General features: G+C 52.1%; 1 protein-coding gene across 2 annotated transcripts in view; it reads left to right on the top strand.

Moving 5' to 3' along the window:
- Positions 1–662: 662 nt before the first annotated feature.
- Lingo1 (leucine rich repeat and Ig domain containing 1) overlaps positions 663–19,729 on the top strand; it is a 182,201-nt gene continuing 163,134 nt past the window's right edge. For both annotated transcript variants that reach the window (XM_029481938.2, XM_029481940.2), the window contains exon 1: positions 663–1,737. The gene's annotated coding sequence lies outside the window, so the exon portion shown is untranslated. The remainder of the gene's footprint in view (positions 1,738–19,729) is intronic.

Below are 19,729 nucleotides of genomic sequence, written 5' to 3'. Positions count from 1 at the left end.
TTCCTCGTTTTCTGTTTGATGGAAGTGTCTGATACTACTGCACCTAGCACAAGTTGGGGGCAACAAATTAGATGCCTAGGGACCAGCTGGGTGAAATCAACAATACTCTGCAGAATTGGGCTGCAGGAGCCATGAACAGGAAAGTCCAGGGAGATGCTGTTTTGTAGAGTGCTGTAGCGTAATAGATTCCGGTTTTGCTCACTTTTCCCCCTGTTTGGATGAGATGGGAGAAGAGTCAGAACAAGAGACAGGGCAACCAGGATCTGAAGAGGCTGGACTCCAGCACCCCGATGTCCTCAGAGCAGCTAACATATCAGAGCTGGACAAGGCGCTAGAGATGATGGAAGCCCATGTCTTTCTTAGGTAAACTGAGGCTCAAAGAAGTGTAAGCATCTGCCCAAGGTCACATAGACAGGGAGTGCACCTTGGGCCAGGAGCCCTGCCCTTCCTGCTTAACAGGTGTCTTCAGCTGGATTGGGTTAATGTCCGGACAACTATCTTCCAAATTCTTCCTCCCAGGGCCCCATAATCCTGGAAGTCCAGCCTACACTCTCCCCAGATCCCTGTTGGCCCTCAAGCTTAGAGCAACAATCGCTGAGCGCCCCCTGGATGGTGTGGTCTGGGCGGATCTCCTTCTCCTTGACTCACCTCCAGCCCCGGAGGGCTGGACTCAAGCTCCGCGGACCCGGCCCCAACTGCACCACAGCCCGGGCTTGCTCCTGCTCTGCGAGGCCGCTCTCCTCGGAGCCCCGGGTGGGGCAGGTAGAGCCGTGTGCACTATGCCTTTAAGTCCCGGCGAGATGAGCGCTGTGAGTCGCAGCCGAGGCTAGCGCGGGACGTCGCCATCAGCCCAGCTCAGGCCAAGAGCAGAGGGACAGCGGGGACCCTCGCCGCCCACTGTGCGCCCGTAGCCCGGGCTCAGCGAGCGGCGGGCGGCGCTCGGTGTGATGCGGAAAATGTGAGAGGCAGCGCAGGGCAGTGGGGAGGTGGGCGCGGAAAAGGGCGGCGGCAAGGCAGAAGGAAAGGCAGCGGGAGAGGCCGGAGACTGGTCGGGGACAGGTGGAAGACAAGAGCAGCGACCGAAAGGATCGAGAGCACACGGCTGTGGGCGGGAGTGCGGGGGAAGCCGCAGGAGCGGGGCAGCTGGGCCCGGGCTGGGGTTGTTAGAGCGGCCACGGCGGGGCAGGGCACAACAGCGGAGGAGCGGGAACGCCCGCGGGGTGTCCTCTGGGAGCAGCGGGGAACGTGAGGCGCGGTCGGCCCAGGAAGGGTCTCGCGGAGAGGTCGTTGTGGCAGCGGGGAACCTTGATGAGCTCCCCAGGAGGGCGAGAACGCAAAGTGCAGAGTCGGGTGTGCAGCGGCGGGGGTGTGTGCGCGCCCCGGTGTGCGCGAGTGTGAGCGCACGGGCGGGTGGGAGCGCGCGTTAGGGATTCTGCTGGCATCGCAGCGTGGAGAGCAGGAGGCAGGAGCCGGGCGCGCAGGAGAGCGCGGGGGCTCTGCCGCGCACACGTCGTGCGCGCTCTCTTGTGCACATACACTCTTTTGCACACACACACACACACACACACACACACACACACACACACACGCCCTTTCTGCTTCGTTGGTTGCTGCTGCCACCATCTCGGAGCTGAGCCCTGCGGAGCGAGAACCCAAGCTGGAGCTGGGATCGGAGGCGAGCCCAGCCTGGTGATGCCGGCCCAGAGCAGAGCCCCGAGCGGACGGCTGGCTCTGATGGTGAGTGTGGCTGGGTCTGGATTCTGCGGCTGGGCTGGGGCCGCAGGGGTGCAGGCGGGGAGCTAGGGTGTCAGCCCGCCGGCAGCGCCGCGTGCGCAGCCTCTGATTGGGCTGGAACCTCGGGGGCAGCCGTGGGGGTGGGGTGTCGAGTGCGCGTCCGTGACGGGCGTGCACGCTCAGCACCCCCTCGGCGTGACCGCGCTCCCCTCCTGCTGCGTAGCTCTACCAAACCCTCACCTGGCTCGGAAATCATCCAGGCTTGGAGCAACTTTGCGGAGCATTACCGGGCGTGGTGGGCCTGGAGGCGGTGGGGGTGGAGGTGCTTTAATGGTACAACTTTGTCTTTTCTTTCAAGAGGAGAAAACAAGGGGGAGAGTGGGGTGGGGACTCTGTTGGGCCCCTGAGGAGTCGAAGGTTGCCTCTCTGACACTGCATCAGATCAACCATGGGCTCTCTGGGACTCCTATCAAGCCCAGCAGTGCCCCTGGAGTTGTCCCCATACTGGATTCCTGTGACCCTGCCAGGGTCAGGTGGAACCGCGTACTGACAGCTCCACAGGGGCCAAGAGATGTCTTTGCAACTCCCATGAAGGTGCGGGAGTGGGAAGGGTGCAGATGTGTGACCGTGAGTGTGTCCCTGGGTGCCTCCTGCTTGGCGGACTGGCTGTCGGAAGAAAGGAACTACCTGCCAATGGAAACAACTGTGTTTGAATTGTGCCATTTGGGGGACTAGATGCCCAGCACTCAAGAGGCTGGGGATTGATGGGAGGGGCATAACTAGGCCCACTAGCTTGGCATCTCCATCCCACCTTTTGGCCAATGTATGTCAAGCCTGTCTCACTCGGTGTATCCCCTTTCCGGTGAGTCTCTGCTGGGCCTGTACTGGCTGCTTCAGGAAACATTCCAGAGTTCCCTTGCTAAGTCTTTATCTCCAGTACAGGTTCCTCCTCAAGGAAGCAACTTTTGGCTGCTGATTGATCTTGAATCCTTCCAGTTCTCTTCTGTACAGATGGAGCCCATATACGCTTTCCCCTGGCATTCAAAGTACAAACCTTTGGGCGTTGAAGCCTTGATCTTAGCTTGGATGTTGCTTGGAGGGGCCAGCCAGTATCTAGCTGGATTTTCTAGGAAGGCAACCTCTACATGTGACTAGCTTTCAGGTGTAACACTTCCTTCCACCTCTGTTATCTCCCTGGACTCTGTCAGCCACCTCAGGAGAAGGCAGGATCCTCAGGGAGACTTTCTGCTCACAGGAGGGTGCTGAAGCAGAAACTGAGCTAGGAGAACGCCTCTCTCCTGACTCAGGACAGTCCCTTGCCTCTCTGATGGGGTGCTCTGATCCCGGTCCTGGAGAAGCAAGGAGAGACAGACAGGGTAATTGGGTATTGTTCATTGACCTGGAACCCTAGAGGTCTGTTGCTGGAGTCACCCCAGGACAGCTCTCTGCTGTCAGTCACCAACATCTTTCCGGGATGGGATAGCCACTCAGCCTGAAGCTGCTTCACCAAGGCACTTTCTCTTTGACTTGATCTATGAGACCTGCTCCAGTCTAGTCGAGCTCATGCTGCCTAGATTTGGGACCAGAGCCTGTTTGTGCTCTGTGATGGTTTGTAGCCTGGTCTGCTTGCTATACTCTGCCCAGCTCTGGCATGTCAGTATTATTTCAGAATCTATGATGAGCTATGGTGAGCCTTGGCATTACCCGTGTGTGTGGGCCCCCTGGACCAAAGGGTTCATCCTTTGGAAAGTCGTTTTGCCATTGAGAGCTAAGAGCATCTGTTAAGGGGAGGAGAAGGATCTTGGTGGTTGCTGGGCCAGTTCCTCCCCAAGGGGCCCAACTCAAGCATGGGAGGCCAGAGCTGTAAGTCTGAGGTCTTTGACTTCTCAGGTCCATTCAGGCCTTTGTGGCTCAGGAATGACCGGGCCTCACCTTGGGTGTTGTGATTGTGCCTGTAGGATGGGTGCTGCTTCAGCTTTCTCAGCCTCTGTTGGCATCCCTTCCCAGGCAGCCTCTCTCCTCTCCTTTCTCCTGTGCTGGCTCGGGCTGATTCTCCGACTCCTGCTGACTTGATGTTCTCAGCTAAGGTTTTTCTGTTTCCTTTCGGCTCTGCTCTCTCTCTCTCTCACTCATCTCCCTAAGCTAGGCTTCTGTTTTGTTCTGAGGTGCTGGAAATCCAACCGAGGGCCTACATGTTAGGCAGGGCTCTGTCCTGGAGCCCTGGGTTTTTTTGTTTCTTGGGTGTGGATCAATGTTCTAGGTGGCTGGAGAGTGGCCTAATGCCTGGCATGGCCCAACTTTTGTCATCCAGGCCTTTTTGAATTCCTGCCCTAGTCTTCTGTTCTAGAGGTGGCTGTGCTCCATGCTTCTAGTTGGTTCTGGCCAGAAGAGTCCTTCCTCTGTGTCTTTCTAAGCTGGGGAAAGGGCAAGTCACCTCTTTGGGCCTTTGTGCTGGGATAAGAGTTCTCCTGTGTCCCACTGACTCCCCCTTAGGAAGACAGCCACTCCACTCCAGCTGCAGGTCTGTGGCCCCTGGATTCTCTCCCTAGCTAAAGATCTGGCCCACCTCCTTTTTGTCTGGGGTTTAAATTGTTACATTCCAATTGTTACCTAAGAAAGTTGCTGGGTAGACTGGATCATGGGGTGACTCCATGGCAGACATTGTCTCTGACCATTTTGGGGTACCTTTAGAGTTTGAGGGTCATTCTGGCCAGCATAATCTTTTTCATGATTTCCCAGGGCTGAATACCTGCTCACCCCCAATCATCTCTTGGACCTTGCTCTCTACTTCCTGGAATCCTGCACTTAGGGCTCACTGTATTTCTGGGTTGTCTGGTATGGAACCTGGGGTGTTGTCTGTCCAGCTGCCCACATGGGATGCTGATGATCGTGCTAGCCCCCCTTGGATGAGCTGTGAAGGGGAGCATGCTTGTCCCTACAGCCCTGTGTCTGAGTTGAGCAGGCTGAGTGAACACACAAGTACACGGATTGGGGGATGAAAGGGGGAAGCGCAGAGGGCACTAAGAGCCAAGAGGGATTCGGGACTGCTGAAATGTTTCAGGCACGTGGTGGATGCTCAATAAATCTTTGTTGAATCAATGAATGACGGGAGAATGTGGATATGGGTGAGGGCTTTCCAGGAGATGGCCCAGCAGTAGCAAAGGCAAGGGTGTGGGAAGCACCCGGTGTGGGTAGAGTGTGTTTGCTATGGAGTAGCTCACTCGGGAGAATGACAGGCTATAAGCAAGATGACATAAAGAGAGTCTCAGTGTCCAGAGAAGGAGTGTGTGCTGATGCCAGATACAGGCAGGGGTCAGGGATGAAATTCTCAAGGGACAAAATTAGATTTGTGATTTAAACCACGCCTGATGCTGATGATGGGGACCTTTGGCCAGAGAGGCTGTGAGATGGTCCTGATGCTGTGGGGAAGTCCAGGCTTGTGGCAAAGGCAGCATCGGGGGCAGAAGCTTTTCCTGGGAATTAAAATTGTCTCTTCCTGGGAAGGACAAGTGTCAAAGAAAGATTTTTATTTTCCCGAATTGAGGCATGAGTGGATCACAAGCACAGGCCTAGGGCTCAGGCCTCCAGTCTCACTTAGGAGACATGGAGACATAGCAAGTGCCCTGAGTCACAGATGCCTGTGAGCGAGCCACTGAGCCCTTGGGCCTCAGCGTCTCTCTATAAAGTGGGAGAGATTGTCTCCCTGGATAACTGGATGAGTTTGGATGATTTGTAATCTTAGGGGGTCAAGGTCAGCAGATGAAGAGATTGAGCTCCAGAGGGGCTGTGGCTGGTGAAGGGCATAAAGTTCTGGGGTGCAGCATTCCAGCCTAGGGCTTCCCTGGCTCTTTCCGGGGCCTGCTGGGCAGAGGTGGGTGGGGTGGTGAGGCCTCAGGGGCTCTAAGGAGGCAGTTGCTTCTACAGTCCAGCTGTCAGAGAGCATATGGGGCCATATGGCCACATCCGGGGAGGCTCTGGCTGCTGGAAGAGAGATAGCGGCTGTCACGGTGTCCTTCTGGGTCTACATGGGCACTTCCAGCCACCAGGGCCAGGGCAGGCAGAGGCCAAAATGGAACCTTGATGTCCAGGTTGGTTTGGACACGGAGGTTGGGTCTTGGCAGGTGGCCCACTTGTGGCACCCATCTGCTAGGGCATCTGGACGTGCATCTTTGTGTCAGGACTTATCTAGTTCGCTTAAGGCCAGCTGGGACGGCCACCTTGTTCTCATGTGCCCCACCCAGCTCTGATGACTGTGTGGACCGTGAGCCTTGGGGAGCCAATCTCAGGCCTCAGGGGAGTCCTTGTGTGTATGGGTATACTCCTTCACACTGAGCACTGATTCTCTCTCTGAAAGTTTTGGTGTGGACAGGCTTCTTAAATCAGCCAGGTATGGTCAGAATGGACTGTGGTGTGGATGCCAGGTGGAACTGAGTTTTAATTTTTATTCAGCTGCTGCCAAGCCTGGTAAACTTGGGTAAATCACATCTTTCCCCCCTTGAAATTCAGTTTCTTTACTTGTATCATGGAGAGATTGATATTAGCTTAGTAGAAATGTCACCACCACACTTTGAAAACATTCCATTCAGGCAGTGATAGCTCATTTTGTGCCTTCTGCAGGGGGGAGGCAGAGGAGAAGTGTTGAGTCCTGTTGGTTTCAATGTCCTGACTGGAGCAAAGAAGAGCCTTGGTATAACCTCCTAGAACAAAATTTTCTATATGATTTCCACATTTTTATACTTTTGGGAGTTGTAGTAGGACCTCCTGTGGCTCAGGTTGGCCTTAAACTCACTATCCAGCAGAGGCTGACCTTGAACACCCGATCCTTCTGCCTCTACCTACAAAGTGCTGGGATCACAAGCATGTGTCACCACATTTGGATTCATATATAAGTGTATGTAGCCATATGTATATATACATATACTGTAAAGTCTTTATTTATTATTTTACTTTTAGGTGTTTGAGTTTTTGCCTTCATCATGTAAGCACCCAGATGCACACAGTTCCTAAACAGGTCAGCAGAGGCTGTTGGATTCTCTGCAACTGGAGTTAGAGATGGCTGTGAGCTACCAAGAGGGAGCTGGGAACTGAGCCTGGGTCCTTTGCAACCAGAACTCTTAACTGCAGAGCCATTTCTCCTGCTCCTTTCCTGCATGTCTATGCTCATGTTTAATCCCAATGGTTGTTCTATACTGTGGGCAGAGCATTGCCTCATTGCACAGAGAAGAAAACCGAAGCGCCGGGGAAATGATAGTTGGATTGGGACATATCTCTGGTCTCCCAGTCCAGTGTTCTTGCTCCAGGATTAGATTCTCCAGACTTCTGGGGTAGAAACTGGAAGTGACTTTATCTTCTGTCTGCTCCAAGCCTGGGGACTCTGGAAACTCCTGGTCAGCACTGTTTTCACTAAAGCAGGAGTAAATGGTGACCAGCCCCAGTCATAGTAGCTGCTACCCGGGATGTTCAAAAGCATTGCCTGTGTCTTGATAGTTTTCCAAGTAGTCAAGGGGCAAAGTGTGGGTAGCCCCCTGGCCCGGCAGGGAAAGAAGCTGGGAGGATCTAAGAGTAGCTTCCATACAGCTCTGGGCTACGCCAAAGTGAATGGGGTGGGGTGGTGAGTGAAGGTCCTGGACACTGCCTATGACCTCTGTGTGACCCTAGAGAAGCCACTACTCCCCCCAAGCTCCATTTCTTTGTAGATTGAAGATAGTGATCTCTTAGCCTGTGTCCCAGGGCTGTTTTTGAGGCTGTAGTGCAAATGCGTGTTTGTAAGTTGGTGGAGCATAAAGACATAATATTCCATGACAGTGAGCCCAGGAGTCTGCACCCTACAATTTAATGACCCTGCAAGCATTTGGTGATTCACTTGCTGGGTGCTTCCTTTGAGGCCAGCTGTGGGGACAGGGATGACTAAGACCAACTGCCCTGAAGCATGTGGCCCAGAGGTGATTGTGGATAGTCCCTGTCACTCAGCACCCTACAGGATTCCCTGTTTTCTCCTCAGCACTATGTATAGTCTGACTCCATGCTTCTAGCTGCTAGCCTCTCCCTGCTATTTCCCCATCCCTGTGCTGTGACTTATCCATCTTGGGTAGCTGGCATGCTTGGGGGACAGATAAACTGATTGAGGCATGTGGTTCATCCCTCAGGGTCTCCATGGCCCCTGCCACTTCCTTCCTGGGTGGCCTGAGGGCCCAGGATGGGGGCTGTGCCCAGTATATTGTTTGAGAAACGTATAGTTATGGGCAGCTTTTCTGCTGCATTGCTTACCACAGACATAGCCCGCTCTGTCCCAGGAGGCTCCATCAGACCGGTGTGGGGGCGCCCAGTCACTGGCCACACATAACTCTTGCCGATGAATTGCATGGCATTCAGCAATTAGCGATTGATTATTTGGGGTACTGATAACTCTTTACGATCGACCAGTGGGGCAGGCCTGGCCAGCGCTGGTACGGGTCATCCAGGCCAGGCTGGAGGATTTCCATCAAGCTGTTCATCCCTGACCAGGAGGCTGGACAAAGAGAAGCTAGAGAACAGGGGTTCAGCACCTCCCTTCAGTCTACAAGCCAGCGTTGAAATGGGGGAAGAGGATCTTTTGGGGCACTCACTTCTACGATAGTGTTTTAATCTTCCCTATTCTGTTTCCAGTCTCTCCTATCTCTGGTCTCCTCTTTCCCGCCTGTTAAATGGGATGTCAATCACTCTGTGGGGGCGGTGGTTTGCCTTTGAATGATGAGCTTGCCCTCATTTCTTTCTAATGTGCCTTGAATAGGAACATCTTGAGGTTCAGAGATGGATGGACCCAGGACCATGGTCCATTTCAGTGCGGACAGGAGATTTGAGGATAGAGGATCATGGCCACAGACATTAGTTATCTCTGTGAAGTGCTGGGTCTGGCTTCTAAACCTGGAGCTGGGCTACAGTGCAATGTGTGAGAAAGCAATTTCTAGGGAACCAACGTGAGGAGATGGCAGGGGGGATGTTTAACCTACATACGAGACCCAGTTGCCTTTCAGGTCTGCCAGGGAGCTCAAGGCATTGTTTGTGGGCTTGGTCACGTGACCAGTGCTTTTTAACTTTCTGTTAAGAACATTTTCAGACACTTAGAAAGGCAAAGAGAGCAGTGCAGGAAACTCCCAGACACCCTTGACGGGATTTAACAATCTTTCTTTTCCCCTAAATTATTTTGAAGTATATCATAGACATCGTGACATTTCATCCCTAAACAGTTCAACATTTGTCTCTTAAAACAAGAGAAAATGTTCCTGCCTAGTCTCGAAGGGTCACAACTGCTCTCTCCATTTTATCCTTGCGGGATGAAGATGTTGACAAATGAGTAAGCCAAGGCTCCAGAAGTCATCTGTCCCAACCAAGGTCACATAGCGAGAACAGAAAGGGGATTTAGGGGGTGGCCCTGGGTGACAGCCAGGCCTGGTGCACACAGGAAGGGCAAAGAGGCTGAGGAGCTGTGGAGCCTGGCAGGTGGCTGGAATAGGACCTCCTCTGGGTGGGTCTTTGGGCACAGATTGGAGGTTGGCTCCATGGGAGACAAGAAGTGACCTCTTTTGAATTAATTGTCTCCTTTCCCCTTGTTTGCAGTGAGATTAATAAGGAACCGCAGTGTCAGGAAAAGAATCTAAAACAACTTCTTGTTTATTGTTTAATTTAGGAGAATGTTATCAGTCTCTGGCCATGCGGGTTCTAGAGAGCCTCTGTTGGCACCAGAGACATATCTGTCCACACTAGCTGCTTTGAGGGGGCAACGGGGGTGAAGGAAATGGAGGCTGGACTCATAGAGGGTTTAGGACTCTAATATGGACAAGCAGGAGTGGGCAGAGTGTGTGTGTGTGTGTGTGTGTGTGTGTGTGAGAGAGAGAGAGAGAGAGAGAGAGAGAGAGAGAGAGAGAGAGACAGACAGACAGACAGACAGACAGACAGACAGACAGACACAGACAGGGACACAGAAAGACACAGACAGACAGACAGACAGACAGACAGACACAGACAGGGACACAGAGAGACACAGACAGACAGACAGACAGACAGACAGAGAGTGAATACCTTTCTGTATATGACAGTGTAGTTTCTTACCAGCAGGGGAATGCATGTGCAGGTGAAGGAAGAGTCCTCAGTGGGATATCTTGAGTCTGGAATCATATTTCTTCCCCTGACTCTCTGATCAGTATCAGGGTTGTTTGCAGAATTGGGGTAGGGGTGGGAAAGCCCCTGGGAGAGAAGTGACCAGGGGGAGCAAAGGACAGAGACAGCAAAACACTTTTTTTTCATCCCTAGTCTGGCTCCCTGCAGACTCTTCATCAAACCTGGTGTCTGCGAGAGTCAGGGAAGGAAAGGATGGAAACTGGCCTGGAGCAGTGGCCCAATGAGGGCTGGTGCCAGTCAGCAGTTATACTGGGTGGAGAACTGAGCGGGATGGGCCGCTTCTGCTATGAGTGACGTGGGAGGGCTAAGCTGTGACTGTCTGCTGACTGGTCCTTCAGGCCTGTCCCCTGCCTCATCAGGCCTTCTTCTGTTGTCCCAGTGTGTAGGGGCTGGCAGAGAGCACCATGCCTGCAGTCTGTGCACATCCCTGCACTGTCTACACTCTCTCTGCAGGACCCCATGTGGGTGCTGAGAGGATCCTGCCCTCTCACATTATGGCACAGAGGGCCCACCTACCTGGTCAGTGTGGAGTGGGCATTTGAGTCTAGGGCTGTCTGTTGGATCGTGAGGCCTGGCTTCAGCTCTCTGCTTTATCCTCAATTGCTGCTCTCTTGGTGTTGGTTCCTGACTGGTTCCCATGGGCCTCGAGGAGGGGAGTTAAACTAAAAGCTACACAGATCATTTCTTCTCTTGCTTTTCTTGTGCTAGAGGCTTCCCAGGGCTCAGAATGTGGGTCTCCATGGTCCCAAGGATGTCTTTCTTGAGGTGTGGTATCACAGGCCCCAAACTCACTCACTAGGTCTCTGTGTGCACAAAGCCTTCCACAGCGTTTTACACCTATTGCTAACAGTTGTTTAAGGTCCTCCTCACAAGCACTTGTTGGGTAACTCTCCATGATGGCCTGAGATCATATAGGTCATTCTGAGGCCTGGAGATTCACGCCTGGGAGTCAAGCATGGCTGAAAGCAGAATCTTAGTCATGGTGCCCACAACTTCAGATTACCTCACTCAACCCTAATAGGCCTATGGGCTGTGGTTTGTTGCTATCCCTATTTAATAGTTGAAAGCTGGCTCAGAGAGACGGAGGACCTTGCAGATCACACAGAGGGAGGAATGAAGGTATTCTTGCTCCTCTAGGAGGCTGTGGCTCTCCTGGGCAGGGGCTCAGTGTGGAGCTAGGCCAAAAGGCGAGGTCTCAGGAGGAGGCTCTGGGTTTGGAAAGAGGATGTCAGCGGTCCTGTGAAGGTTCAGGATGCAGGAGAGGCAGGGGTGGCCAATGCAGAGGCCCAAGGAGATCTGGACACACATGTAAGCCATCCGAAGGCCTGGAGAGCCATGCCTGAGGTCACGCACCAATGAAGGCCGAACAGTTAGTCACAGTTGAACAGCATCTGGAGTTGTTGGTTTTCCTCAGTATTGGAAGGGCTGGGGTTTTCAGAGATGGCGTCTGTGGCTGTGGGTGTGGTAGTGGGAAATGGATAAGAGTGGGCGCCTCTAGGGGCGTCTCTCCCTTAGAAGCAGGCAGAAGGGTGGTCCTTCTCTTCAGCCCATCAGACCCTTTGCCTCCCTCAATGTAGGCTGTGAGAGGGAAGCAGGGTCCTTGGCCCCTTCAGGACCTTCCCTCTGAGGGCTGTAAATATTTTATCTTCACTATATCTGCTGCTCAAAACTGTGCCTTTAACACCTCCTCCCTCCACCCCTTACTTGATTTGAAGGAATGCTGGAACCATTTCGTGCCGGGCGGAGGCTCGCTTTCGCGTCTGCTTGTGCCCAGAGTCCCCTCCAAAAACTCTAATTGCTTTTAAGCTGCGATAGTTGGCAGAACGCAATTTTCTTTACGTTATGGAGAAAGGGTGGAAGAGCCTCCACATTTCCTTCCCTTTTTGACTCTAATGCTTCATTTTGAGTTGCCCCCTCGCTGCTGCTACGGGTCCTGAGGAAGAATAGTAGGGGGGTGGGCTTGAAGCAGGGAGATCTATAGATGAGCATTTTACCTCTCTGGGCCTTCCTTTCCTCTTTACAAAGTGGCCGTGTGTCCTTTAGCCTCCAGTAGACATTTGCTGAGCACATGCACTGGAGACATCAGGAGGGCACGTACACCTTGGTCATCAGCTGCTGCATCCCAGTGGAATGTGACACATAGTATGTGCTCAGTTAAATCTGATTGCTTGGAGGAATAGCCCTACTATGAGTCAGGTACTTTGCCTCACAATGGGAATGTACAGGATGAGCCGGACAATGCACCCATGCTGAGAGCCCACTGGTTATCACGGAAGCACCATGTGAACATAATTTTTGTGTTACCCAGTTCAGGGCAGGATGTGCCAGTGGGATCAGAGAGAGTTACATAGATGAGAGACACTTGGGTGGGGCTGACAGGTGAGCTGGAGCCAAGGAGGAGGGACTTTTACACCAGAAGTGCCATTGCAAGGGGAAGGGTGACCTCAGAGGATTTAAGTGTGGCTGGACCTGGGTGGGTCTGAGCGTCTGGAGAAGGCTTTACAGTAGCCCATGGGGAATTGGAGAGGTGTGGAAAGGTTCTGAGAAGGAGATAGGTTCTGACAGGATCCCTCTGGGTTTGCAGTGGGGCTGGTGGTGGTAGGGACGCTAGCTGGGGTCTACTGAGGTAAGTCTGGGGTTAGTTGAAAGCTGTGTGTGTAAAATAGGAGGCTCACATACTACTGATCATCTACTGTCTATACAGTGGTCAGAGGGGCCTAAGGTTTTAACCTGGACCCTGGCATGGGGTCCCCTGGTTTGGTGGGGCATCCAGGTTATAGTTCGTTTCTCTGTGTTCTTCAAGGCACAGCCCTTTACAGTTGTGAAGCCTACTTACCCCTGACTCTAAGCTGACCTGGACCAATCCCTTGAGATAGCAGAGATGGAGGATCAGTGACTAGTGTCCTTGACAGATATAGGCCCCACTGGGCTTCAGGTTCCAGGTTGCAGGGCTCCCAGCCTATTGCCCACACTACTTCTGCTGAACCTCTCTCTCCTCCAGTCTCCAGCCCTCTCCTCCCACCGCCCCCTTCTCCAGACAATGTTCCTTCCCTGTTTGCATAGTATGTGGGGCTTTTCAAAAGCATTAATGATAGAGAGTAAATTGGAATTGGAGAGGAATCGTCGCTGGGCGTTCTCGGAGGGCTGCCTCTGCCCTTGCATCTCTCAGCCATATTGAAGCGGACAGCCAGACCAGAATATGAATGAGTCTGGGGCTGGCATTGGCCTAATCTGCCAGGGAGTCCTGCCTGGCCAGACAACCAGTGACAACGTTGTTTGCAATGAGGTGGCCATCGCTAGCTAGGGCTGGTTTCTAGGGACTGAGTTGTGTATAGTTCATGGCTATAGTGGAAAGAGGACAGGAGCCTAGAGATCAGCTCTGTCCCCCAAATTCTTATGAATGTTTCACAGATCTGCACATATATGTGCAGGTAGGGTCAGGTGTATCTTGGAACCACAGTGGCTCCTAAGGGGCTGGGGTCCTCATTTAGCTATCCTGGACCCTTTGTGTGATCACTGTTTCTTCTTTACTGGGGTTTCCACTTTTAAGCTGCTTGTGATCTTTGGCACTTAAAGGGACCAGGTAGGTAATGAGAGGTTCTAGCAGGTGACATAACAGGGCGTGGTGGTATAGAGGCTCAGGCATCTCCAGCTTGGAGCCTTGCTGTGACTCTTCCACATAGCTATACTGCCTTTGCTGGACGGACCGTGCTCATCTGCATCGTTAGAGTTTGGGTTTGACACCTGGCAGGTTCGTTCATGACAACCCTTATGCTTCCATATGGGGAGACTAAAGCCCACAGATGAGAGACAGGAAGTTTCCTTGCTCTGCATGAAGCAAACTGTACCGCTAGGCCCTTATCAATCTCCACAACAGGATGGAGGGGAGGTCCTAGTTTTAGAGGGGAGGAAACCAAGGCCCAGGGTGACTGGAATGGGGGCTTTTGCAGACCTAGGTTTGAGTCAGTTTGCTGCAACTCAGGCCTGCTGCCTGCAACTAGAGGGATCAGGAGGCCCTGAGACTTACATAGAAGCACTGAGGAGCATGGCATATTTGTATCAGAAGTGAACCAGCCAGGGCAGGGGGACCCTGGTCCAGATCTGTCACCTGATCCCAGTGTGACCAAGGCCAAGCTGAGGAAAACCCCTAAAGGAAGGATTCAGAGGACACTGAGGAAGGGACAACAGGCCATGTGACCTTGACCTGCTTGCTCAGCGTCCCTGACTGGTCCTCGGCTCCTATTACCCGGCCCCTGTCATATGATGTCTCTTATTCCCTTTGCCCTTTTAATATGGGAGATGGTGACTTCAGTCTTTAGGGGGGACCTGGGGCTCAGCAAGGCCATTTAACACTCTAGGGCAGCCACTCTCTTACCCCAGATAGGGCAACAGGAAGCTAAGCAATGAGAAATGCACACCACTGCTAAGTGGACAATAAAGATTAGGGCTGCAACCTGCTGTGGGGGTGGCCACACTCACACACTCTCTCAGGATTCCCAAGGACCACCATATGTGACCAGGGACTTCAGTGGGGAAACCAAGGCCCAGAGAATTCAAGTGAGATTTGAGGTTTCCAGTCCCTCCTGATCTTGGCCCCATGCAGCCAGTGCTGTCCCTTCATTGAAGTGAGGCTCACTGCACACCATCTTGGACAGCTCCTTTCTGTGGCTGGTGCTGCATGCTCTCCCCATGGCTCCCACACCACCTTGTCTGTAACTGGTGCCTGACATGTAGGGGACACTGCAGGTTTCAGTCTCCTCTAGCGTGGGACTGGCCTTACTCAGTTCTCAATCACTGGGATTGATTCCCCAATTCCTGCCTGGCAGTTCTCAATCACTTTGGGGTATGGACACCCTATATCTGAAGGGTCCTGACGTATGTGTGCAGAAGCCCCCATTCAGCGTATATTCAGCTCTGTATTGTTTCAGTGCTCACAGGCTCCTGGCATCCATAAGTTAGTGCCCACATGCTGCCCATCATGCTGACACAGGACAGGAAGGTGGGCATCCATTGCCCAGGCCATGTCATTTCTGTTCCACCCTGCCACCTTATGAAGGCTCACCGTGTGCCTGGGTCAGGACCAGTGCTCTGATAACCCATTAATTTATCTCACAATCATCTGTTCTTGGTGTCTTCTCTAGATCAGGTCTGGGCTGGGCCCTGGGTTGCAGAGAACCAGATCCACCCTTGCCCCGGGGAAGTCAGAATTGTCATCAGCCACAAGAGGAGTGAGAGTGGGACTCGGCAAAGGCAGGGACCAGGATGTGGCTCCCTGAGTCCATAGAAGCTTCTTGAAGAACACTGGGAACTGACCAGGGAGGGAGGGTGTTCCTGGCAGAGGGTACAACAGGTGCAGGTCTGAGAAGCCTGGCTCTGTGGAGGACTCCCTACTGAGTGAGGTTGAGCTGGGAGGCCCTGGGACCTGGCTTGTGGCTGAGGGTCAGCTAGGAATGGGTTCCAAGGGGCTCGATGGGGCCTAATGAGTGAAAGCCATCTTCCATCTAGAGAGTGTAGAGCAGGCCGTTCAGGTGGTTGGATCCTTATTGTGGAGTGTAGCCCTTGGGCCCTGCAGGTGAGATAGAAGACCCTCAGAAGGGGCTGGAGAGATGGTTCAGGACTCAGAAGTGTGCACGGCTCTTACAGACTATTCTAGTTCAGTTCCCAGCTCCCATGTTGGGCAGCTCACAAACACCTAGAACTCTGGCTCTTTGGTTGATCTGATGCCCTCTTCTGGTCTCCATTGGCACTTGTATTCATGTGCACAGACACAGACACAGACACAGACACAGACACAGACACACACACACACACACACACACACACACACACACACACAGAGAGAGAGAGAGAGAGAGAGAGAGAGAGAGAGAGAGAGAGAGAGAGAGAATATTTCAAGTCTTTAGAGAAATCCTCGTGAAGTGGTGGGATGGACTAGGGTGGTGAGTGTCATTCACCCTGAGGACAAATCTGCCTCATATTAACTCAGTTGTCTCCCTGAGGGTATGTTGGGGGTCAGTGGGATATTAGTTCTGTAAATAAACGTTTAAGGGAGAGGAACCTTCTAGAGTTGCAGAGGCCTTGGTCTTCAAGGTGGTTTCCTCTGCTTTTGTTGATGGGTTCACAGTGAGAGAGGTATGGACTCTTGGTGAGATCTGCAGTGTGGGTGTTGGGGTTCACCACCTGCTCCTGGCCTCAGCTGACCTGCTTGTGCTCAAACATCATAACACACGTGTTCTCTCACCCAGTGTCCCTGTTCTCACACCCAGTGTCCCTGTAGGTAGAAGCCTTGGGGATAAGAACTGTCATACACACGGGGTGGTGGGGGTGGGAGAAAGTATGTGCATAGAGTCTCCTCACTGATGGGAACTCTTAGAGACACACACAAGGCCTTGTGGGTTTCTTTCCCTTGAGACACACACACCATTTTTGCTGTCACCCAAGGAGTAACAACAGGCCCACACTCCCACAGACTACACAGACAGACATGCTACTGGGAGCGCACACACCCTCGATGCTCACCTCCCCCCTTGCACATCTTTCACGCATGTACACCGATCTCTGCCCACATCAACAGCTCTGCAACCTCCTCAGCAGACTACAGAGAAAACATCCACCTCCCTCCTCCCCGGGCTCTCTGTTCCCCCTCACTCTGCACCTCAGCCCAGAGTTTCCCAGGGTGGTGACTTTTCTTTTTCAACCAGAGAATTCCCCTACCCCTTACTCAGCACTCATAGGCTAGAATCCTGGACCTGGGCCCCAGCCAGCCTGTGCACTTGGGGTGACCTTCTGCCCTTGTCATTTTGGCCCTATGTTCTCTAGCCAAGGTCTCAAATAGGTCCCAGAGTTCCAGTAGGGGCCTTGGGGGGCGGGGGTCCGGCGCCTGGGGCCCGGTGGGAGTGTGGACTCCTGCCTCTCAGTCAGAGAAGTGCTGCTTAGATCTGCATTTTATATTAGGGTCTGGGCAAGATTTTAAAAAAATCCATTAGCTCCCTATTGATTTTGTTTTTCTGATTACAAAAGAAAATCCGAGTCTACATTTGTGGACTGCAGAACCCACAGAAGCCCCCTTGTCTCACCTCGTCCTACCCCTCAGAGGTGATCACCTGGAGGCCTGGCATCCCGGTCTCCCTCTGTGGATAGATAGACGGTTGCTTGTAAACACAGTTGCTCTGAAGGATCGTCTTGATTCCCTCCCGTTGTCCTGCAGCTGCGCCCCATGCTGCCGAATGGTTGCAGGGTGTTCCGTAGTGTAGATGTGCTGTGTTTTACTCGAATGTTTCCTTATTGATAAACACTTAGGCCATTTCCAATTTCTTTCCCACTCTTACTGGCAACGCTGCTGTGAGCATCCTTGAGTATTTTATGTGTGTACATGCACTGTTTTTTTTTTCCCCCTCTGTAGATGATAGAAATGGGATTACTAGGTTGTAGGGTGTGTGGGTTTAAAATGTTAATCAATACTGCCAAATTACCCTTGCAGTGGTTGAGCCAACTTCTCTCCCTTCAATGGTCTGTGAGTGTTCATTTCCCATCATCCTTGCCAGCATCGCTTGTTATAAATCATTTTAATTTTTCCCAATCTGATGGGCAAAAAATGGTATCGTGTCGTTTTCATTTGCATTTGCCTGATTGCTAGTGAGACAGAACATGTTTTCATACGTTTATTGGCCAATTTAGTTCTTCCTCTGCGGATTTCTAATTCACTCCCAATTTTTCTCCTTTGTCTTTTTTCTTATTGATTTGTAGGGGCTCTTTGCATATTAGTGGTATTTTCTTGCAGCTCCTTACTTGCGTTTTAACATTGTTTATGGTGTCTTCTGCTGTACAGATGTTTTACATGTTTATGTAGTTGGATTTGTCAAATTTCCACTTTACAGTGTCTGGATTTAATGTTTGCCATAGGAAGGCTTTCCCCCACTGCACAAAGTCTCATTTCAAATCTGAGTTTTATTGCTGAAAAATCTTCTCAAAGCTGCGTTTGCAGGCTCTCTTCCAGCTGTCTGCTCCTCTCAGCAGCTGCAAAACCATCTCTGGTGGGAGTGGGGTGCAGTGGCCCCATCTGTCCACCCTTCAGCTCTGTCCTTCCCTATGTCTACCTAGGTCTGAGATAACTGCAACTGTCTGTCTTTGCACCTCCATTTCTCGGATGCTCTGCCCCGCTCCTCTTCTGTCTCTCCTGGGAACCACCCCAGCTATTTTCTCATTAGGCAGCAGTGACTAGGACTGCCTTGGTGGGATGGGGACAGGGAGGCAGCTGTCAGAGAATATGCTCCCCTCTCCTTTCTGCCAGTCTAGCTTCAAGTCATGTGAACTGACAAATAGGCTTTATCTCTGTTTTCTGAAAAAGTGTTCTTTCTGGAGGGCAAGCTCTGAGCCAGCCCTAGTCCTGCCTCCACCAGGAAGCCCTCGGGACCTCTTTCCTCTTTTCCAAAGTCTTGGGCTAGGTCCTACCCTTCTCTCCCGGATGTTCTCTCCTGCTCTTTCTGTCTGAGGGCTTCTTCTGGACTGGTTGTTACTTCTCAGGCCTTGCTTTCCACCCGTGTAACACAGGCCCATGGAGGCAATGCTTGCTACTGTTAGACAGAGCCCATGCAGGATACCATGGAGCTGCCAGGCCAGCCAGCTAGGAATCATGGGGAGAGGACCTTGTTATACACAAGGAGCTCAGAGCACGTGCCTAGCTCCTGTCACTCCTGACAACATCAAGTTCCTATAGAGGCCATTCCATTTCTCACCCACCTGGGCACCTTGAACTTGCCGGGCGGTGTTGTATTGGGTCTGGAGAGAACAGAGTCTAACTGGCTGTCTATGGACAGAACTCAAGTCCCCACTTCTTTCTCAGCTGCATGAAAATTCTCCCCACCCCTCCATCTCTAAATAGTCACTGTACTCAGGGTATGAAAGGGGACACTTTGCAAAGCCTAGCTTACCATAACTATAACAAAATACCTGAAACAGCCATCTTATAGAGCAGTGGTTCTCAGCTTTCCTTATGCTGTGACTCTTTAATACAGTTCCTCATGTTGTGCTGACCCTCAACCATACAATTATTTCATTGCTACTTCATAACTCTTATTTTGCTACTGTTATGAATCATAATGTAAATATCTGACATGCAGGATATCTGATATGCGACCCCTGTGAAAAGGTCGTTTGACCACAAAGGAGTCATGACCCACAGACTGAGTTTAGCTCACAGTTTTGCAGATCCTGCTCTGTGACTGGTTAGCTCCATTACTTCAGGCCTATAATGGTAGAAAAATTGTACAGCAAAGCCCTTAGTACCGAAGAGAGTGGGCCTCACTCTCCAATGAAAACACACCCTGATTCACCTAAGGACCTCCCACTAGGCCCTAGGCCTCCAGAGTTCAGTCTGCTTCTATTGTGCTTCCCTGGAGCCTATGCCTTTAATACATGAGCCTATGGGAAACTCACAAGCTCCGAACTATAGCAAGATGCTGGTGGAAAATGTTCCCCACAGCCTTCTGGAAATGAGGCCTCGGTGGGTTGTAGAGGACAGAGTGAGAGCTTTGGAGGTGAGTCAGGGGAGCTGGGAGGTCTCTGAAGCATGGCCCAAGTGCATACCCTAAAACTCAAGGCTGCCATCTCTGACTCATGAGTACTGCGTTTCTGTCTGGGTGTCTTCCCTCCAATCATGATGGGTCATCTCTGTCCATGTATCTCTTCTGCCTTGAGCATCTATCTCAGTCCCCAGGCTCCTAGTGGCTCCTTAACAGGAAGTGTGTAATGAGTGGGAGGCTGAATGAATGGAAGACAGAGTGTTGTCAGAGGGATCAGGTTGGGGGGTGGAGGAGACAGGGTTCTGGGTTGGCTGTGG

The sequence above is a fragment of the Mus caroli genome, unplaced genomic scaffold (assembly GCF_978045245.1).
Source record: "Mus caroli unplaced genomic scaffold, Mus_caroli_1 scaffold_11, whole genome shotgun sequence".
NCBI classification, from domain to species: Eukaryota; Metazoa; Chordata; class Mammalia; order Rodentia; family Muridae; genus Mus; species Mus caroli.
The sequence above is the reverse complement of the archived record's forward strand: the minus strand, read 5'-3'. Positions and strand labels throughout refer to the sequence as shown.